Source organism: Lepisosteus oculatus, unplaced genomic scaffold (genome assembly GCF_040954835.1).
Source record: "Lepisosteus oculatus isolate fLepOcu1 unplaced genomic scaffold, fLepOcu1.hap2 HAP2_SCAFFOLD_761, whole genome shotgun sequence".
Classification (NCBI taxonomy): Eukaryota; Metazoa; Chordata; class Actinopteri; order Semionotiformes; family Lepisosteidae; genus Lepisosteus; species Lepisosteus oculatus.
The window spans coordinates 19,143-42,135 of NW_027168322.1; the positions used below are offsets into that span (position 1 = coordinate 19,143).

Here is a 22,993-nt window from a genome sequence, read left to right on the forward strand (position 1 = left end):
ACAGGTGTGAGGCTTCTTCAGGTGTGAGAAGACCTCACAGTCGAAACGCTGTGTTTCCGTTCTTCTCTTTTCAGCATGCAATAAACCTAGTACTTGTTCCTTTTCAGCCGAGGCATGCTGACGTAGCTACCCAGCTGAACATCTTGCAGACTCTACAGTACTTCTCTCCTGTAGAAGTAAAGCAGGGCTTGCTGGGTGAGCTTTTGCTCCAGTAAATTAGGTCACGTGTCATGTTAAATCACTTCTTCTAAACACAACATTTGCTGGTGCTAGCTTTCCCCATGAAAAGAGACATTTCCCTTACAGTACATGACATATCGTTTTTATTCTATCAATAAGTATAGAAATTAAACAAAAGAAAAAATGGTGTCACCAAAGAATGCACAGCTCTGTCGCCTTGGGGAGGTGTCAAGGGCATTGAGCTCCTTGGACATGAAAAGTGCCCGATAAATGCCATTTCTCATCATTTCTCTTGGCGTCAGTTCTGCTATTAAATGGGACGGAGGCAACGGGCTCAGAGAGCAGGTTAAGTGCACACCGAACGCAGATGTGTCCAAGTGTCTGTAAAAGCGCGGTGCTCTGCTGGCGCTGTTCCCTAGTGGCTTAAAGTGCCCGCCTAGTAAGCAGGCGATCCTGGGTCTGAATACCAGCGGTGCCTCTCTCCGTGTCTTGTTGTGCCGAATGTATCATTTCAGACAAACATGTACAGCTTGGTTCAGTTTAATGCAAGAATTCATTTCCTTTCTGGAATAACTTGTTTTTGAAGAAATCCATACAGCTTGTGAAAGATGAAATCCATTTCTTGGTTGTCAGTGGAAAAAGATTGCCGGCTGCAAGAAGCGCAAGTGATTGTTTTCTTTGACCATAAACCTGCAAATGTAGGGAGCACAAGCGGCTGTCAGTCTCTGTGGCGCAATCGGTTAGCGCGTTCGGCTGTTAACCGAAAGGTTGGTGGTTCAAGCCCACCCAGGGACGCATGTCTCCGTTTTTCCAATGTAAACATCATCACCGCTAAAGAAGATGGCGCAGAAGGCTCCACAGTCGAAACGTTGTGCTTCTTTTCTTCTCTTTTCAGCATGGAGTAAACCTTTGCTTGATCCTTTGCAGCCTACGCATGCTGACACAGCTACCTTTCTCTTAACGCGCCTCAATCATTATTCACCAAAACCATCAGCAGAATGTGTCGCCTTTGTGGTGATGTCACTCCTCTGCTTCACAAATGTCCTTAGTGACGGACCATTTCTTTCTGCCATTTTTCCGGAGCGGTTATTGATTGCTCCATCATTTCCCTCATACTTTCCATCCCTAGATTGAAAAAAAAAAAAAAAACAGAAACAGGCTGACAGGACGACAATCAAATTGCAAAAACTCATCAAAGCACTCGATAGAGTATTTGAATCCACAAGTAGCTACGAGCAACTTTGTCCTGGCTTGCATAAAAGTCGGAAAATGTCAAAAAGAAAAAGATGGTGGCTTTTTCATATCTGTTCTTTTATTTTTAGTTCGTTGGCTCTTCTGTCCATTGTCCTCCTGCCTGGCTCTTGACCTGTGACTGTCTGAACGCACACATTAGACTTTCAGGCGGGGGATTTGTCCTGAGCCTCTGTGAAAGACCCACCCACCCCCATAAATAACTGCTCTAGAAACACATGAATGCAAAACTAAACCACAGCTTAAAGAGGAGCTTGTCATGACCGCCAGGCAGTTAAGACCAACTCTTAAGCAATCTAAACAGCACCAGCAGCGGGTGATTATTAACAAACGCCGCCGCACGAGTTAACCCACCTGCACACACTCCACCGTGCGGTACGCAGTGCTATTTTTACCATCTTTACCTGCTTCCCGCTGGTATTGAGTCTACTCCTTGAGAGCTCTACCTGGCGTTTTTTCCATTACCTCGTTTATTCTGGATATTGGACTCCCCTTCTGCCTTTTCGACTTTGGACCTCGCCTCTCACCTCGGACTGTTTGCCACCAGTGTTCTCCCTGGATTACGACTTACCTTACGCCTCTTGACCACGAAACAAAGCAAAGCAGAGCAAAACAAAATGAACAAACGAAAACCCTCACGTCCCGCACTTGCATATAACGCCGTTACGTGCCCAAACGGTATTGTACGTCATCCTAGCACTGCACCCCGGGGCGTACGGTATATGGGAACTAGCACACACCACGAATCGTCTCGAATCACTCCCTACAGCTGTAAGGCACCTTGAAGCATGCACCCCCAACATTCTTCTTTGCGCATTTGTGAAAGGTAAACTCTTGAGCAAACTCTGAACCAGCTCTAAGGAAACTAATCTGATTAGACGTTACTTTGACTCATCTTTTAAGGGACCCTTGTTAATTGGAGAAATCAATGATTTCGAATGAATTCTGTATGCGTTAAAAGACAGCTATACACAGAAAACATGCAGGACACTTCTCATGATGTTTCCCGAGCCAAAACACAGTGCGTTTTTCCAAGCCATCTGACAAAGCCCGCCCACTGAAAACTGCAGCAAATCGTGTAAAGACGTTCAACTTTGTAACTACTGCACGCACAGGAAGCAGAATAAATTCCTCTTTTCAAACTGTCAAAGGTTTGCTTTGCGAACACTGCAGGACATCGCACAATGTCTTTTGAACGGGGACAAACGATTTCTTATGGGGCACAGTAAGTACAGACGTTTAAAAAGCTCCACTCATGCCGACGATGCAGCATGAAGAAGCGCAACCTAACGTTTGCATTCCTAGCAAATTCCTTTTATTTTTTGATAAATAAAGACAGTCTTGTTTAACAAACAACACACACAACATTTTACATTGTCAATTCAATTCAAATCAATGTATTTCTATATAGCGCCTTTCACAACAAGGTTGTCCCAAGGCACTTAACAATGCAAGTTGTTAAGAGCCTTGTGTCTAATATGCCGCCTAGGTAACGTGCTGTCTCTTTGAGGCAAATGTTTAAATCCTCTGAGTTAAGTGCTGAAGTTATAGTAGTCCTATCAGTATTGTTGCCTCCGATCAACAGATCCTCATTTTTCTCAGAGTTGAGTAACAAAAAGTTTTCACACATCCAAGTATTTCCTTCCTTAATGCATTTAACTAAACTGATAATAGAAGAGTTGTCGTTTGGTGTAAACAAAATGTTTATTTGAGTGTCATCAGCATATGAATGAAAGTTCATATTATTTTTTCATATTATCCTACCTAGCAGCAGCATCTAGAGAGAGAGAGCAATATTGGTCCCAGCACTGATCTTCTGGTACCCCAAATTGAACTGGTGACATTGATGAAGCAGTACAATTATTAGATATTTGAACATAATGAAAACGATGAGTTAAATGTGAAGTAAACCACTGAAGGACGGTTCCAGATAAGCCAACCTCAAACTCAAGCCTGTGTAACAAAACAGAGAGGTCAACCGTGTCAAAGGCAGCTCTAAGATCTAGAAGCACAAGCACTGTTGCATTCCCCGCATCAGTAGCTAAGAGAATATCATTTACGACTCTTGTTAATGCAGTTTCAGAAACCAGACTGAAATTTCTCAAGTATATTATTTGAATCCAGATACGATTGACGTTGGGCAACAACTATTCTCCCAAGACTTTTAGATTGAAATGGGACCTTTGAGACAGGCCTGTAGTTGTTAAGAACTTGTGGATCCAAATTTGACTTCTTAAGGAGCGGTCTAACAACCACTACCTTAAATTGATCAGGTACAACGCCTGACGCAAGCGATGCATTCATCATGCTAATTATAGGTCCTGCCAGTCCTTCGAGGGAATCTTTGACTAGCTGAGTGGGGATGGGATCTAGCGAACAGGTGGTTGACTTTGTCTTACGTCTGTGTTCATGAGTCCACCATAAGAAGAAATCTGAACAGGAGTGGTGATCATGCGAGGTCACCATGGAGGAAACCACTGCTCTCCCCCCCAAAAAAACCACCACTGCCCCTCTCAAGTTTGCTAAAGACCACATGGATGTTCCACAGCAACTCCTGGAACAATGTTCTGTGGACAGACGTGACAAAAGTTGAAAGTTAAAGGAGTACATCAACAACAGAGTGGCTGAAACAGAAGAAATTCCGTATTTTGGGATGGCCAAGTAAGAGTCCTGACCCCAATCCCATTGAAGTACTGTGGCGTGATCTGAAGCAGGCCGTTCAGTGCAAGACATCCCAAAAATATACATGAACTGAAACAGTTTTTCATAGAGGAATAGGCCAAAATACCTCCTAACCGCTGCTCAGGTCTGACCAGCCGCTACAGAAAGTGGGGGTTGAGGTTTTTGTCATAAAGGAGGTTCCACTAGCTCCTTAATATAAGGGTTCACGTACTTTTTCCATCAATGACCTTGATTGTTTAAACCATTTGGTCAATAAAGAAACAGCAATGTCAAATGTTGGGCGTGTGTTGTTTGTTAAATCACACTCTCTTTATTAATTATTATGACTTAGATAAAGATAAGATCACATGTTAGGAGCCATTCATGCAGAAATCCACATCATTCCGAAGGGCTGTTTACAAAAGTTTTTCTCCCAACTGTATGTGAGAGAAAAGCAGAGACGCTCACTGAGTAAGGTGGGGTTGTAGCTTTGCAAATCACAAGGACATTTGTATGCTCAAAATGGGACAGGAGCACCCCAGATGGGACTCGAACCCACAATCCCTGGCTTAGGAGGCCAGTGCCTTATCCATTAGGCCACTGGGGCACACTGGGGAAAGTTAGGCAGCAGAAGGTTTACTGTGACCTGAGAAGGACCGGCATCCAATCACGGTGGTACACACACACACACGCTCTCACTCATCTGAGCTACACGGCTACCAAGATGATCTCAGGTGCGCCGAGCTGGTACGGAACATATTGAACTGATCGACGGCGAATTGTCTCTCAGACAGGCTTTTCACCTCTAAGCTCCCTGACTGACAGTGATCAGCTAGGTAGTGAAACAGTCAGCTGCTTCTAAGCCTTAAACAGCTGCATCGCGGCGCTTCCACAGAGAGATGATTTGAAAGCCAAACATCGCCCATTGGGAACACCTTACTATCACTAGTTTAAGAGACTCTTAAGGTCTTGCAGAGGTGCCTGTCTAATAGCATGCGCTTTGCAAGCTATAGGTGTTTAGGCTGAGGCAGAATGCCTGTTAACAAAATGTTTTTCTAAAGGGGCCTCGCACTCTTTTCCAAGCAATGGTCACCATCCCCACCGAGTGTCACAATGTGGTCATGTCCTAGGACATCACCTGTTAGTCTCCATTTGTCTGCCACCAACACTTTAGGTTACGGGGTCACAACCGCACCCCGGAGACCAGAGGAGCCGTTGGCGTTCTGGCGGCGCAGATTGGGCTGAAGGTGGGGCGCTTGAATCTCGCTGTTGGAGGCCGTCTGAAACTGACCCAAGCCTTTCCCTTGAATTAAATGTAAATAAGAAATGAACCCCAGATGCACATGGAATCAATCACGTGTTTCCTTTGAGCCGTTTCAGAGACTGCTCCAGAGTTTACCTTGCACAGATGCGCAAAGATTAATGATGGGGGTGCACGCTTCCAGGCGTCTTACAACTGTAGGGACTGATTAGAGACAATTCGTAGCTTGTGCTCATTTCCCTCTATTCCCCGTGTTGCAGTGGTAGGATGACGTAAATTCCTGCTTCGACACATAACGGGATTATAATCAAGTGCAGGAGCTGAGGGCTTTAGTTTTGTTTCGTTTTCCATGGCGTTCGTAAGCGCGCAAATCAAAGGCAAATTCCTGCGTCTAACACGAATGTAAATGCTTTTGAAAGTGCAGTGTGGTGCAGCTTGTAAAATCCTTGTCCACATTTGTGGTTTGTTGATGTTTGTTCTGTCTGCCAAAGTTGCATTTTGACATCCGGACGGGGGGACTTTAACATTTGAAGCCACCTCGCAGTCCGTGTTTGATTATAGGAGGAATGCGGCGGCGGCGGGCTCGCTTTTGTCGTGGTCGAGAGGTTAAGGCGATGGGCTCGAAATGCGTTGGCGACTCCCCGCGCAGGTTCGAAACCTGCCGACTCCGGCGTCTGCCGTACGTCGCCTTGTGTCTGCGCGGCAGAGGCGAAGTGCTGCTTCTCCTTTCCCGGTACTATAAAAACGCTAAATCGCTTGGACCCGCTGCCATGGAAAGCAAGACTTCAGATAACCACACATTTTGCGTTCGCACCTCTGGTGCTCTACTTATGCCTTTGAAAACCTAATGAATAAAGCTGAAAGAACCGACACGGTATGTAGGTGCTCGTAAAGCACGCAGTAAAGAACTGTTAACAGCAAGGGTTTCAGTGGGTTAACTGAGGAGAAGGCGTGATCACTAATTGTTGACTTTTTATTTGGTGTTAGAAACACTCTTACTGTGCATGACGTGCAACAAATGTAGCCACAGAAATTGCATCACGCTTTCATGTATGCTATTGCAGACCCCAACGTTGCCTAGATAGAAAACCGAAATAGCCGTGGGTTTGCTTGCTGGTCTGAAGGATCTCTCTTCGAATCTCTATCATTTGTCAATGGAAGTAAAAGGCGTTGCAATCTCATACGTTCAGAATCAAACCCGCAGCTGTTGTTCGACTTTATTTCTTGACTAATTACAACTGAGTGTCGCATGAGCAGTTACGTAAACTTGTCTGGTATATTTGAACACAAATGCCGTTCTTCAATTAAAACTAACAGTACATTGTCAGGGACATTCAGTTCTATACAAACAAGAGACAGACAAGAGAATATTTCTACCTTTCATGTGGACTACGTGTTGACTTACTGATCGGAATAATTGAAAAGTTCGGGTCCATAGCGGATGCAGTGCGTGCTAATTAAAACAGCAACGCTAAGCTCTCAGCACCGTACTGAGCCCAGGTGTTTTTCTAAAGCTGTCAGGTGCAGTTCATTTACATGAAGGAAATCTCTTACTGGGTACAATTACAATGCAGTAAGTAGCACAGACTACTTAGGGAGCAGCCCGATGCGTTTAAAAATGACCCGAGCCAGGTAGGAGTCGAACCTACAATCTCCTGAGTCGTAATCAAACGCGTTATTCATTGCGCCACTGGCCTTGGTGTGACGCTGCTGGACTGTAACCCAGTGAGCTCAGCCCTGCAACTAGTAAAATATTACCCCCGGTCCATTCTTTTCCAAAAGTGAGAAACACCTGTTTTCTACATGTTGTCTGTTTTAAAACCATATCTCTTTAAACCAAACCAAGAGTTTGTCTTTTGCACTGATATTCTGATTCATTTCGATTTCAAAGAAAAAAAACATTACCTTCCAAAGCATCATAAAATTGTCCCTTCTTCCAGACTCTACTTCTCTCTTGTAGCAGTACAGCAGACCTTTCCAGGTGAGCAGATCATAGAGTCCGAAATGAGCTTCCTCCATCAAGCAAAGTACCTGAACATGACTCTATCTTCATAAAAGCGCCCCTGTAATAAAGAAATTAAATCCGAAATCAAGAGGGCAGTTGCCTACTGAAATACAAGAAGTCATCAATTTTAACCTAGCAACACATTAAAGGCTACATCTATACAAGTACGATTCTAAAAATGCTCACCAGATTACGTTTTAAGAAGGACCTGCGCCTCAGGTTCCGCCGAGATCTTAACTCGGATGGCAGGATTCAGAGTCCGGAGTGCGGACTGATGGCGCACGGAGGGTCCATGTACTGTGGATCTCTCAGTGATCTTCCGCGTATTCAAACCGCCAGCGTGTGATTCCCCTGTCCCCGTGACCTCATTGCTCTGCTCTCTCCTCTGTGCAGCCGAGCCCGACTCACGGTAAAGTGAAAAAAAATATGCCCTCAACGTGAGATTTAGTCTGGAGCGAGGATAGATGTTACCTTTTTATCATTGAACAGGATGTATGTGATGTGGCGACTAGGTTCAATTTTGTATCCTCTTTAAAAGATTAAGGACTGGGGTGAGCGTGATTTACCACCCTTTCAGCTAAGAACCCGACGTGCGCACCGTTTAAGCTGCATAAACTCGGTCGTTTAACTCTTCTCCATTAGTAGGGTTAAGGTTAAAGAAAAAAACATTGCTGACTTTTTTTATTTGCCAGCCGCTAGCGCTGATTAGCAAGGTTTGTATTTCATGTTTTGCAAGTTGCATCCATTTTAAGAAAAACAAGTCCCGTTAAAGACAGGAAATGAATACTTGCATTTAATTAAGTCTAGCCGTAGGCGGTTGTCCATAATGACCAGTACTGTTCGAGAAGACAGAACAAAGAAGGCATCGCTGGGATTCAGACCCAGGATCTCCTGTTTACTAGACAGGCGCTTTAACCAACTAAGCCACGGCGCCCCGGGAGTGTTGCCCTTTTGCAGCCACTTGGACACACCTTTAGAAAAACATTTTGTTAACAGGCATTCTGCCTCAGCCTAAACACCTATAGCTTGCAAAGCGCATGCTATTAGACAGGCACCTCTGCAAGACCTTAAGAGTCTCTTTAACTAGTGATAGTAAGGTGTTCCCAATGGGCGATGTTCGGCTTTCAAATCATCTCTCTGTGGAAGCGCCGAGATGCAGCTGTTTAAGGCTTAGAAGCAGCTGACTGTTTCACTACCTAGCTGATCACTGTCAGTCAGGGAGCTTAGAGGTGAAAAGCCTGTCTGAGAGACAATTCGCCGTCGATCAGTTCAATATGTTCCGTACCAGCTCGGCGCACCCGAGATCATCTTGGTAGCCATGTAGCTCATATGAGTGAGAGCGTGTGTGTGTACCACTGTGGTTGGATGCCGGCCCTTCTCAGGTCACAGTAAACCTTCTGCTCAAAAAAAGTGAGGTAAAACCTCACTCTGCACAGTAAAACCTCAAAAAAAAAGTGAGGTTTTATTTAATCTCTGACCAAGGGAAACGTTTCATTTTTTCAAAGAAATGTTTGTTAAAAAGTAAAGTCATAGTTCGATGGGATTCAATCATAGACCGTGTGATATGGAAGTCAGGAACCTAACCCACAGCACCACCAGCACAGTCATATGCTGAGTGCTGAAAAAGCACTACAGAAACATTATCGACAGACAATGTACAGCGTGTACTATTCTTGTGTTGCGGTACATGAATATAATTATATCGTTATTAATTTCTAATTTATAACTTTATTAACTTTATAAATTTATTAACGTTATTAATTAATTTCACGACGCACAGACAGGGCGCGGGGAGCCGCCGCCTGCAAACACAGCTCCAGGCAGGACTCCACTCCACAGGAGCCGCAGAGCAGAGGAGATGGGGGCAGCTTAGCTCCTGTGCAGAGACCTGAGCTGCTGTTGCTGCAGACACTGTCTTTTCTGCACTCGGGGTAGGAGTGAATGTTGAGTTGCCCTTAGAAATGAAGCAGAGCACTTCAACGGCACGGGTGTGTGTGTGTGCGCCCTGGTGATTCTGGGAGACAGATCGAACCTGGGCTAAAAGAGAGGGGGCTTAGCCGTCTTCCATTTGCTAGTTTAAAGTTGTACAACCCATTTGTATCTGCTAGGCGGCGCAGTCGCCGTGCACAAAGAACGCTTTGAAAAGCGTCAAAGGCAAGTCATTCTGAGTTGGTCGTTTGTGTTTTCCGTTCAGACGCGAAATGCTGAAATGATCTCTCGGCTCCTCGGTTGTCATTTCTGCTCCGTAAAGGAATCACAGCACCCGTCGGCTTCCAGCACGGTGGGTCGGGACACGATGCCGGGGGTCGGAGAGAGCGATGTCTTCCTCGTTAGTATAGGACCTGTCACCTGTCCCCACCTGTCACGCGGGAGACCGGGGTACATCAGGACGCGCATTGAAGTGAAAGCAGGATGCGCTGCGACATGCACTGTGCAGATCCCGCCACACTAAGAGGTGAGTGGGTCTGTTCGATCACAGCGCTAGGCGAATCCCCAATCCCCTTTTGTGCGTGGCGACAAAAGAAGTCTGTTTCCGCCCGGCTTTGAACCGGGGACCTTTCGCGTGTGAGGCGAACGTGATAACCACTACATTACGGAAACGGTGGTAAGATGTGCCCAGCGGCCCAGCGCTGAGCTTCGCCATTGCGATTCAGCTGCTTCCAGTGCCTTTATTGGAGTGTGCTGATGGACCGTGCTCTCTCTCCAGAGACCAGCACGCCTGTCATGGACGGAGCAGGAAAGGCGCCGCCACATTCTACAGCCCTCTCCACGCAATCGACGAAATCGGGCTACTGAAGTGGAGAAAATCGCCTCTCCAGAAAGTGCAAATATCATCTTGGAGAGTATAAATCCTATTGCCGAAGGTCAGCCCTGTCTACCAGAGTGACCCTCCCACCTCCTGCAGCGATGGTCAGCTCGTCTCACACGCGAGAAGTTTTGGCTGGAAACAAGCGCCCCCTCTTCTCGCACAGTTTGCACGTTCGAGAAGGATCTTCTTCACATTCGCCCATGCAGTTCCCAGTCTTGTGGACGAGGACAAAAAGAGCACACAAGGGCTCATCCAGGAGTTGAACCCAGGACCTCCCACACCCTAAGCGAGAATCATACCCCTAAACCAATGAGCCACGGCAGCACTTTCCATTTTATTCTGTCAGCGAGCTTGAGGACGGGGGAGAGGCGTCATTCGCTCGTCCAGTCAGACCTTCATCAATAAGTCAAGAAAGCCGCAATTACACGACTGCCTTGCAGACGAAGGGCAGTGAACTGCACCCGGTAAGAGGGGAACAAGCGGCACTAGGCGACACCGAGGCATGAGCCCCAGCGAGGGGGGTTAGCTTGCATGGTACAGCGCTCGCTTTGCATGCGAGAGATAACGGGATCATTTACCACGTCCTCCAGGTGTGTGCTTAGAGCTTGATGTGCCGAAAGGTGTCCTTTAGCCTGTGGTCACGCCTTGCATGGAGAGCGTCATGCAGCTGTCAATCATTTTGCAGCCACGCCCCCTCTTCATCTTCTCTCTGCCTTGAGCGTCTCCGCCACTCTCTCTTGACATTTCATGTCAGCATGTCAGAAGTCCGAGTGACGTTTTTAATGGCTGAGTGAGGGCACGATGCTGAAGCAGAGAGGCCACTTCAGCCAGAGAGACTTGTGCTAGGTGAGATCTGAAAAACGGACTCGCAACAGAAACAGACCAAAAAAGTATCGGTGAGATCAAAAGGCAAATGCAACATCCAGCAGAGGGCGTCTAAAGATTAGGGAACGGGCGACTGAAATCCATATGAGGCAAACTTTCCAGCTGTGTACTGCAGCTGGCCTCGTTGGCGTAGTTGGTAGCGCGTCAGTCTCATCGTCTGAAGGTCCTGAGTTTGATCCTCACACGGGGCAGGGCTGCTTCCTCTCTTGCTCTTTTCAAACACTTGCGGCAACTGTTCGCTCATAACCACGTCTGGAATGCGTGACCTTTACACGGGGGAGAAGCAACGCCGCATCCCTTTTCTAAAGAACATTCACATTCAGAAATAAGTCAAGAAATTTGCCATTACTTTAGCTCGCGCTGCTGTCAGCCTGCCCATGTTGCCAAAGAAAGATTCACTCGGCGTCAACATGACAGAACAGCGATCACTTGAAAACACTGTTCCACACTCCGTAAGCAAGAACTTCAGTGTTTGCAGTCACCCGATATGCCGATAGTCAAAGGAGCACAAAACATGAAGCGTCAAAAGACAAGATGAGTTGATGGAAAGAGCCTTGAATTGATGAGCACAAAAGTTCAGCTCGTACAATAGGCAACGAAGGTCCCGGCGTCATCATCGCACTTGAAAGGACTGCCTTGCAGACTAAGGGCAGTGGGAGGTTGCTGTTTTCAGATGGAGGCATTGGGATGGTGGGCCGAGATCTATTCTTCTTAAGGAATTCTTCATCGTGAAAGATCGGTCCACAGGTCATCCAAAGAACTTACAAATTTTTTGGACTCAGGGAATCACGTGCTTCCGGAAGGGAGTGAAGTGATCAAACACATGACATGCCCCCTTGATCTCACATGCACAATTCTGCTGCAACATGCACAGCTACCATCCACACCAGGCAGTGGGGCTTCAGCAGAATTTGCTACGCCACCTGCAATTACATATCCAGCTGCACACATATACATGGCCCCTCTGTCCTTTTCAGGATCTCAAAAAAAAGCATAGCGTGGTTTTCCTGTAACCTGATTGACCGCATCTCCCTCAGAATGTGCCCCGTTGCATTCATTGCTGAAGCAGGACGGAGGCTAACGGACATGCCAGAACAGTTAGGCTCAGCGATCTCTCCAAAATATTGTGGTTGTAGTGGAAGAAATATGGTTTAAATTGTACCTTGGTATTTCAAACTCTCTCTAGAATGTTATCCTTTTCTATTTTATTTTGACAGGAACTGGCTAATGACACTAGATGAAAAGAGAAGAAAGAAATCACAACGTTTCGGCCGTGGAGCCTTCTTCAGGTGTGAGGGCTCCACGGCTGAAATGTTGTGTTTTCTTTCTTCTCTTTTAAGCATGGAATAGACCTATTACTTGTTCCTTTGCAGCCTACGCATGCTGACACAGCTCCCCACCTGAACTGCTAATGATGCCTGGTAGTTTGTGGTACTTGGGTATTGTCTTATGTTTGCTCAAACTGCATATGTGTGATTGCATATTTTTGGGTATTTTCACATGTCAATATTTAATTCACTGACATTCCTGTATGCTTGGAAGAAAGGTAGATTGGATTTGGCACAGGACGCCTGCCCATATTAGTTGATCATTGTTGGGCTGGAAAAACAATGATAAAAAGTGTATGAAAAAAGCTCTCTCCAATATTTCCCTTCTCTTCGCCATGGTTACACTGCCTGTTCTTTCTGTCTTTTGTCCTTCTACAAAGATTCCAGGGCTCTTTTTCCACCATAATATCAGAAGCCAAAAAATAACCATCTAATGTGTAAACAGCATTTGTAATGTTGGTAGCTGGAAGAGGTTAAGTATGTTTGCAAGACCTAGTTGATTACACCACAGACTTACTTTGTTGTTGTCAGTTTTTTTTTCTCTTTTAAAGGCTGTAGGTGGGGTGTGATGGACTGTACCACTATCATAGAAGATTTTTTCAGGACACATCCCAGTTCCATAGTAGAATTTATCAATAGTAGAATTCCATAGGACATTATTTACCAACATATTACCCAGTGTGAGACTCTGCCAGTAAACCTCAGAGCATTGAGTTCTCCACTGATAAAGATGGCTGTCTGAAGTCATGAAATCCACTGCTGGAATGCTTGAGAGACTGTAATTGAATCTTGGCTGGAATTAGGCTTTCTATTAGTGTTGATTTTTGGGAATTATGTGGTAAAAAGGGAAAACTCCTTTACTTTAGTCACTTTGAATGTTCAAATGTACAGAACCTGCAAAACTAAGCAATGAAAAAAATCCATCAGCACTCTCATGATAGCATAACTCATAGTCTCTGCTGTTGTGTAACAATACACACTTTCAATTTTCTTATCGCCTGTCTCCAGAGAGAATGTTGTTAGTGCTGATGACCTTGAATTAGACCTTGTTGACTCTGTAAAACAATCTTCCTCTGCTTAGATTTTCACTCAGATTGATTTTGTTCTCAGATTATTCCTGGCAGGACTGAGTTTCTAAGACATGAAAAGTGAAAGAAAAAGTACAGAAGATCAGCCCTTGAATATACAACATTGTGCAGTGAGATTGTTAAATGTATTAGCTGCTATCCCGTGCTAGAGCCTGTCGTGGTAAGCAGTGGATGACAGGATCTAGCATAGATACTAATGAAACACTGTTAATGAAAGATAAAACACTTGAGTCTTATTTTAGTTTTCCATTTCCCTTTCATTTGTGATGTACTGTACAACAGGCCACAGAACATGCACAAAAACAGATATGCACACATTCACACCAGGCAATGACAGTCTGCCCAGTCAGAATCTGAGCTGAGGTATCAGAATTCTGAATTCCCTGAATTCTGTCATGGATCATCCACAATAAGGGCAATGTTTGAACACGAGGATCCCCAGGAGAGAGCCTAGTAACATAAATCTTGGAGCAAAAGCAGATGATTATCTTCATAGTTTGTGTGGTTGAGCCAAAGTTGAGCATGAGGATATGTGAGTCACCATTCTTAGAAATGGATCCAACTTCAGACAGGCGTCAAAAGTAAGAGTATACAGTGCTGGGGCAATGACACTTCAATGATCAGAAGGATAACAAGAGTTTTAATGCATTGAAATTGATTTTCTGGTGATGCACACTGTCATGGAACTATTAATTTTTAAGGATCACTTACTGACGTCAGACAGCTGCCAATTCTCCAGACTGGAAGGATGAACAGTTTATCCCCCTAGGTACCATATTTCCATATTTCGAAGCATTGGAATAATACATGTCATACAGCAACATAAAAACAGGAAGACAAGTATCACAGCCCCTATAATCGGTGTTAGTAACTTAAAAGAAAAACATTCCCCCTGGCCCAAACAGTGATTCTAACCAGGAGAGAAAAGCAGGTGTATCTTTTATGCCTCTCTGTTTATTCACATTGTCTTTTAGTTCTTTCAAATGCTGAATAGCGAGCGTAAGATTTCCGTAATCATCGTCATTAGCTGGAATATATGTACAACAGGAGTCTCCTACTAAAGCATAGACTCCTCCAGATGCTGCATTTTGAAGGTCCAGCACGAACCTGTTCTGAAGTGCCATTAATCTAACTCCCCTTAATTCTTGTTTGATAGCGTCTAAGCCTTCTAACGTGATATTAATAAAAGAGTACATTTCATAAAAAGTCGCATGGGTGAGGCTGTAGAATGAGGCATTAAAGCACATATATAACAAGATGCATTAAATTTCTTTAACTTTACAGTATGATTTATAAATTTATACCACAAATTACTCATATCCCCCTCATTATCAGTTTCATTCAGCCAGTTTGTATACAAAGAGGCTTCATGTTTAGATTCTTCCTCTTTTGGGGTGGTGACAGGCTTCTACATAAAAAGGAAAAGGGCTGTGCACATCAGTCCCAAGCAGGTTATCCCCATCTGTCCTTGTGGAGACATCACTCCTGCGCTTTGCTCAGTTCGTTTGTGACCTTTTTACAGTGGGAAGCATGAATCCAGGGCACCATTTCTGTGACCTTCACAGCAGTGGGAGTGGTCAGCAGCACCTGGTACAGCCCCCTCCACCTGAGTGAACACCATTTCTTTTTCCTGAAGTCTTTCACCAGAATCCAGTCTCCTTATTCACTCATTAGTTCTTACAGCACAGGTAAATCCCTGTGGGCTGGAGCCCAGCATAATCTTAGGCTTTTTTGGTCAACTTTGGTCAACAGATTGGTCAACAACTGGGTAATAACTCTTAGAAAAATCTACACATTGTTCCCCTGCCTCAGCTGTGGCGTTTTGCAGAACAATTCTAGCTGAAGTTGTAAAATTTCTCTTTGTTCCGTTCCTGCAAAACATCTTATTATGAACAAACAAACCACAAAAATCATTTGCATCTAGGGGAATCACTCCCAAGGGTAACCCCCCTTAAAACTATATTGTTCTACCCATCAGGTTCTGCCACTAGATAAGAGAACCTTTCCCATGAAATCATTTTTTGACCTTCATGATCCCTTCAGGGCGTACAATTAGCACAGAAGCAGCAGCTTTAGTCCACATGTTTTTCAAACAGGATATTAACGATATGATCATAACGAATAATACCAGACCCACAAATATGTATTGAACCAGAGACCCTCTCCATGTTCCTAACACAGACTGTAGCCATGCACCAATGCCCCAATCATCTGGATTGCAGGATTTACGAAGAAAATTATTTTCGCAGTAATTAATTTATTATATTTACTATATTTATTATACACGTGTAAATTAATTACTGCGAAAATAATTTACTTCGTACACTGTGCAGAGAGCCGTATACTCCTAGTTGCGGCACACACGATACGTACAGTAAAAAGCCTCAGGCACTGTGTTAGATGTGTTTTCGACGTTATATATGCGTTTATTAATGTCGTCAATTTTACGGTTGCAATTTGACGTTGATTATACGTCGAGGCGACGTATATATACGTATAGCCGTATTTTCGCCGTGAATATACGTATATTTGACGAATCAATGTCCTCTTGGTAAACTCTTGAGCAAACTCTGAACCAGCTCTAAGGAAACTAATCCGATTAGACGTTACTTTGACTCATCTTTTTACGCTCAGTGCTGGATTGCTCAAACTCCAGCTAGGGTTAGGGTTAGCATTCCCACGCTACTTAGACACTTTGTTTACGCTCAGTGCTGGATTTTGGGAACTTCAGGACGAGTGGGAATTTTCTCCTATCTGTCCATTCTGTTTTGTTTTAGAGACTCTTGGCTGCCTATGTTGTACAGTGCAGCGTGAAGGAAACATTTTCCAAAACTGTGTCAGCTTAAAAGTTGTAAGAAAACCCCTCCAGCTGCTTTAACTCTCTTCATTTTTGTAATTTAATGTGACACTCGATGTATAACTGGAGCCTCACATATGCAAATGGTGAGGCTCCAGTTCGACACCACTTTACAGTATATGACAAAAGCATGGCAGACTGTGCCATGACCGGCAGATAACTTCCGCTTATTTTTACCATATTAAACATTGGAAATCCAACCACTTACATTTGTGACACTTGATTTTGGCTCCACCTAAGACACTCTTAAATCTTCAAACACTTTTCTCTTCTCCTGCAACACTCGTCTGTCGGCACTATGTGGCAGCGTTGCATGACAACCCCTCTCACCACGGAAAGGAACCTAACAGCTTTGGTAAGAGAGGAGAAAAGAACCTGGCCCGTACGGGGATCGAACCCGTGACCTTGGCATTCTTAGCACCACGCTCTAACCAACTGAGCTAACTGGCCTCACGACAGTGGTCCTCTCTGTGCTGCAAAAAATCGAACTCAGGGAATTTCTTTTGCCCTCCTTTGAATAGAAAGCCGTGTAATTCAGTGTACGGGCTTTCTCGTGCAGTTTCATGGTTCTTGTAACCCAAATCCTACACTGGCCTGAAGTGTCCCCCCATTTCACAGCATTTTTCAGCTGATTTAAAAAGTACCTAAAGGAGAAGCATTTTTGAAGACCATCAATTACCAAGAGCTTTTGTCAAAGGTTTTGGTGGTCATTTTTAATGACCACAGAGCACTATGACCTCGGTTTTACATCTCATCCGAAAGACAACGCCCTTTTACAACACAGCGTCGCCGTCACTATGCTGGGGCATTGGGACCCGCACAGACCTCAGGGTGAGCGCCCCCCCGCCGGCACCATTAACACCGCTTCCAGCTGGAAGCTTTGTTTTTCCCTGTAGCTTACCCTCATCCGGGTACTGACCTGGCTCACACCTGCTTAGTTTCAGTGGGTTTTCAGTTGCGAGTTGCAAGGGGATGCAAGTGATGGAGCCACTCGCTGCAAAAGCCACTGCATTGGCCGGGAATCAAACCCAAGCCTCCCGCGTGGTAGGCAAGAATTCTACCACTGAACCACCAACGCTCAGTGTCTGGGCCTTCAAAAAAGACGCTTTTTTGGTGCTCTGTGCAAAAAGCGTCGACATGCTTCCAGCTGCAAAATGCCATTTGCGGACACTGAAGAATTTATTTCCAAGGCAGCGGGTACAAGCGATTGGGCGTTTTAAAACCACCAGGAACAGCAAAGAGGCGCGCTTCTTTGATTGCGCCGGAACACACCAACTGGAGGCGGACAACGTAGTCGGCAGGATTCGAACCTGCGCAGGGAGACCCCAATGGATTTCTAGTCCATCGCCTTAAACACTCGGCCACGACTACAGCAAGCCCCACCACCGCTGCGTTCTTGCTACAATCTTACCTGGATCGCAAGGCGCCGGCGGAAGCCTATTTCAAAGTCGTTCTCCGTTTCAAAAAAACATTTCCAAAATACAAGCCTTGCAGACAGACATGCCTCAGAGGACTTAAGGGTGGCTTCATGTCGGAATGATAAAGTCTCCCCGTCCGGACATGAAAATGCCACTTTGTTACACACAAAAAAAGAATCAACAACAGAGAAATGTCCACAAGCATTTGAAAAGCCGCACCACGCCGCACTTGAAATAGCTCTTACATTAGTGGTAGACGCAGGAATCGCCTTTTTATTTACGCTCTTACCCACGCGATGGAAAGCAAAACAAAGCAAAGCAGAGCAAAACAAAACGAACAAACGAAAACCCTCACGTCCCGCACTTGCATATAACGCTGTTACGTGCCCAAGTGGTATTGTACGTCATCCTAGCACTGCACGCCGGGGCGTATGGTATATGGGAACGAGCACACGCCACGAATCGTCTCGAATCACTCCCTACAGCTGTAAGGTGCCTTGAAGCGTGCACCCCCAACATTCTTCTTTGCGCATCTGTGAAAGGTAAACTCTTGAGCAAACTCTGAACCAGCTCTAAGGAAACTAATCCGATTAGATGTTACTTTGACTCATCATTTAAGGGACCCTTGTTAATTGGAGAAATCAATGATTTCGAATGAATTCTGTATGCGTTAAAAGACAGCTATACACAGAAAACATGCAGGACACTGCTCATGATGTTTCCCGAGCCGAAACAGTGCGTTTTTCCAAGCCATCTGACCAAGCCTGCCCACTGAAAACTGCAGGAGATCGTGTAAAGACGTTCAAGTTTGTAACTACTGCACGCACAGGAAGCAGAATAAATTCCTCTATTCAAACTGTCAAAGGTTTGCTTTGCGAACGCTGCAGGACATCGCACAATCTCTTTTGAACAGGGACAAACGATTTCTTATGGGGCGCAGTAAGTACAGACGTTTAAAAAGCTCCACTCATGCCAATGATGCAGCATGAAGAAGCGCAACCTAAAGTTTGCATTCCTAGCACTGTTGCAACCTAGCACTGTTGTATTCCCCGCATCAGTAGCTAAGAGAATATAATTTACGACTCTTGTTAATGCAGTTTCAGAAACCAGACTGAAATTTCTCAAGTATATTATTTGAATCCATTTGATGTTGGGCAACAACTATTCTTTCAAGACTTTTAGATTGAAATGGGACCTTTGAGACAGGCCTGTAGTTGTTAAGAACTTGTGGATCCAAATTTGACTTCTTAAGGAGCGGTCTAAGAACCACTACCTTAAATTGATCATGTACGACGCCTGACGCAAGCGATGCATTCATCATACTAATTATAGGTCCTGCCAGTCCTTCGAGGGAATCTTTGACTAGCTGACTGGGGATGGGATCTAGGAAACAGGTGGTTTACTTTGTCTTACGTCTGTGTTCATGAGTCCACCATAAGAAGAAATCTGAACAGGAGTGGTGATCATGCGAGGTCACCACGGAGGAAACCACTGCTCTCCCCCCAAAAAAAACCACCACAGCCCCTCTCAAGTTTGCTAAAGACCACATGGATGTTCCACAGCAACTCCTGGAACAATGTTCTGTGGACAGACGTGACAAAAGTTGAACTTGTTGGTAAATGTGCACAGCGTTATGTTTGGAGATAACAAAACACCGCATACCAACTCCAAAACCTCATCCCACCTGGGAAGCATGGCGGAGGCATCGAGGGACCGATGAATTCCAAGATGTATCAGGAAATTCTACAGCAGAATGTCAGGGTGTCTGCCTGTGATCTAAAACTCAAAAGACGCTGGGTCTTACAACATGACAAAAACAAAGGAGTACATCAACAACAGAGTGGCTGAAACAGAAGAAATTCCGTATGTTGGGATGGCCAAGTAAGAGTCCTGACCCCAATCCCATTGAAGTGCTGTGGCGTGATCTGAAGCAGGCCATTCAGCGCAAGACATCCCAAAAATATACATAGGCCAAAATACCTCCTAACCGCTGCTCAGGTCTGACAAGCCGCTACAGAAAGTGGGGGTTGAGGTTTTTGTCATAAAGGAGGTTCCACTAGCTCCTTAATATAAGGGTTCACGTACTTTTTCCATCAATGACCTTGATTGTTTAAACCATTTGGTCAATAAAGAAACAGCAATGTCAAATGTTGGGCGTGTGTTGTTTGTTAAATCAGACTCTCTTTATTAATTATTATGACTTAGATAAAGATAAGATCACATGTTAGGAGCCATTCATGCAGAAATCCACATCATTCCAAAGGGCTGTTTACAAAAGTTTTTCTCCCAACTGTATGTGAGAGAAAAGCAGAGACGCTCACTGAGTAAGGTGGGGTTGCAGCTTTGCAAATCACAAGGACATTTGTACGCTCAAAATGGGACAGGAGCACCCCAGATGGGACTCAAACCCACAATCCCTGGCTTAGGAGGCCAGTGCCTTATCCATTAGGCCACTGGGGCACACTGGGTTGGGTCGATCACGCTGATGAAGAGCCAGTTTTTTTTTTCCTTTGCTTTTTCAAAGGGATCCACAAAATTAGGAAAGTTAGGCAGCAGAAGGTTTACTGTGACCTGAGAAGGACCGGCATCCAATCACGGTGGTACACACACACGCTCTCACTCATCTGAGCTACACGGCTACCAAGATGATCTCAGGTGCGCCGAGCTGGTACGGAACATATTGAACTGATCGACGGCGAATTGTCTCTCAGACAGGCTTTTCACCTCTGAGCTCCCTGACTGACAGTGATCAGTTAGGCAGTAAAACAGTCAGCTGCTTCTAAGCCTTAAACAGCTGCATCTCGGCGCTTCCACGGAGAGATGATTTGAAAGCCGAACATCGCCAATTGGGAACACCTTACTATCACTAGTTTAAGAGACTCTTAAGGTCTTGCAGAGGTGCCTGTCTAATAGCATGCGCTTTGCAAGCTATAGGTGTTTAGGCTGAGGCAGAATGTCTGTTAACAAAATGTTTTTCTAAAGGGGCCTCGCACTCTTTTCCAAGCAATGGTCACCATCCCCACAATGTAGTCATGTCCTAGGACGTCACCTTTTAGTCTCCATTTGTCTGCCACCAACATTTTAGGTTACGGGGTCACAACCGCACCCCGGAGAGCATAGGAACCGTTGGCGTTCTGGCTGCGCAGATTGGGCTGAAGGTGGGGCGCTTGAATCTCGCTGTTGGAGGCCGTCTGAAACTGACCCAAGCCTTTCCCTTGAATTAAATGTAAATAAGAAATGAACCCCAGATGCACATGGAATCAATCACGTGTTTCCTTTGAGCCGTTTCAAAGACTGCTCCAGAGTTTACCTTGCACAGATGCGCAAAGATTAATGATGGGGGTGCACGCTTCCAGGCGCCTTACAACTGTAGGGACTGATAAGAGACAATTCGTAGCGTGTACTCATTTCTCTCTATTCCCCGTGTTGCAGTGGTAGGATGACATAAATTCCTGCTTCGACACGTAACGGCATTATAATCAAGTGCAGGAGCTGAGGGCTTTAGTTTTGTTTCGTTTTCCATGGCGTTCGTAAGCGCGCAAATCAAAGGCAATTCCCGCGTCTAACACGAATGTAAATGCTTTTGAAAGTGCAGTGTGGTGCAGCTTGTAAAAACCTTTTGTGGTTTGTTGATGTTTTTTCTGTCTGCCAAAGTTGCATTTTGACATCCGGACTGGGGGACTTTATCATTTGAACGTGAAGCCAGCCTTAAACCCTCTGAGGCGTGTCTGTCTGCCGGCACGAATCTTGTGAAAGGTATTTTTTTTAACGGAGAGCGACTTTAAAAAGGTTTCCGCAGCCACCTCGCACTCCGTGTTAGATTATAGGAGGAATGCGGCGGCAGCAAACTCGCTTTTGTCGTGGCCGAGTGGTTAAGTGCGTTGGGGACTCCCCGCGCAAGTTCGGAACTTGCCGACTCCGGCGTCTGCCGCACGTCGCCTTGTGCCTGCGCGGCAAAGGCAAAGTGCCGTTTCTCCTTTCCCGGCACTATAAAAACGCTAAATCGCTTGGACCCGCTGCCATTGAAAGCAATTCTTCAGGTAACCACACATTTTGCGTTCGCACCTCTGGTGCTCTACTTATGCCTTTGAAAACCTAATGAATAAAGCTGAAAGAACCGACACGATATGTAGGTGCTCGTAAACCACGCAGTAAAGAACTGTTAACAGCAAGGGTTTCAGTGGGTTAACTGAGGAGAAGGCGTCATCGCTAATTGTTGACTTTTTATTTGGTGTTAGAAACACTCTTACTGTGCATGACGTGCAACAAATGTAGCCACAGAAATTGCATCACGCTTTCATGTATGCTATTGCAGACACCAACGTTGCCTAGATAGAAAACCGAAATAGCCGTGGGTTTGCTTGCTGGTCTGAAGGATCTCTCTTCGAATCTCTATCATTTGTCAATGTAAGTAAAATGCGCTGAAATCTCAAACGTTCAGATTCAAACCCGCAGCTGGTTTTCGACTTTATTTCTTGACTAATTACAACTGAGTGGCGCATGAGCAGTTAGGTAAACTTGTCTACCGGGGTAAAGTTAGCTCGAAGTTCGAAAACGATTTTGGCACGCCTGTAGCGCTTTCACGAAACCTCTTAGAGTTGCGAGAATGCTTGTTTTGTGTATAAAATACATTGTGGATGCTTTCTCAGCCTTTACTTTTTCGATTTTATGACATTTTTTTGACCATGCACGAATATTCTTTTGTCCATATCTTCGCAATGGAAGCACAGAACGCCGTCAAACCAAATGCATTTTAAAGACCACGACTTGTGGATATTTCCACAGCCTTTACATCAAACTATCAGTGAGCTAATTATCTTTTTTTAAACCTCCGGTTTTTCATCGATGCGTAATTACGCACGAACTGGAACCCGGGGGACCGCTGTGTGCACACGTTCACAACGCGAGAAATACTGTTCAATACGGCTTCATGCGAAAAACCCGTATATGACCATAGGAAGCAGAACAGCGCGGTCTCCCATTACCCAGACTGTAAGCACGGGAATAAAGCTTTGTTTGATTTCTGAAACCCTTCCTTTACGCCCTGTTTTCATTCAGGTAAGGGTCAACTATATTCACAATACTACTGACAGCAGGAAGATTAAAATATTCTTTTCTCAGCAGCTTATTAAAAACAGCTCCCATGATGTTCAAACCGATTTTTTACACAGAACACTGACACAGCTTTGCATTCTGAATCTCTTTTTGTCATGCTTTTATTTAATATGGCACAATGCACTGGGATAGGGG

The 22,993-nt window shown here is 45.0% G+C and overlaps 5 non-coding genes across 5 annotated transcripts; 1 reads left to right on the forward strand and 4 right to left on the reverse strand.

Moving 5' to 3' along the window:
* The first annotated feature begins 901 nt into the window (after window positions 1–901).
* trnan-guu (transfer RNA asparagine (anticodon GUU)) lies at window positions 902–975 on the forward strand. The gene has a single exon. It is a non-coding gene; the product is annotated as a tRNA-Asn (tRNA).
* A 3,651-nt stretch (window positions 976–4,626) lies between these two features.
* Window positions 4,627–4,699, reverse strand: trnar-ccu (transfer RNA arginine (anticodon CCU)). Its single transcript has one exon. It is a non-coding gene; the product is annotated as a tRNA-Arg (tRNA).
* A 12,002-nt stretch (window positions 4,700–16,701) lies between these two features.
* trnal-aag (transfer RNA leucine (anticodon AAG)) lies at window positions 16,702–16,775 on the reverse strand. Its single transcript has one exon. It is a non-coding gene; the product is annotated as a tRNA-Leu (tRNA).
* Window positions 16,776–17,332: 557 nt separating this feature from the next.
* On the reverse strand, window positions 17,333–17,403 carry trnag-acc (transfer RNA glycine (anticodon ACC)). Its single transcript has one exon. It is a non-coding gene; the product is annotated as a tRNA-Gly (tRNA).
* Window positions 17,404–20,130: 2,727 nt separating this feature from the next.
* Window positions 20,131–20,203, reverse strand: trnar-ccu (transfer RNA arginine (anticodon CCU)). The gene has a single exon. It is a non-coding gene; the product is annotated as a tRNA-Arg (tRNA).
* Window positions 20,204–22,993: the final 2,790 nt, after the last annotated feature.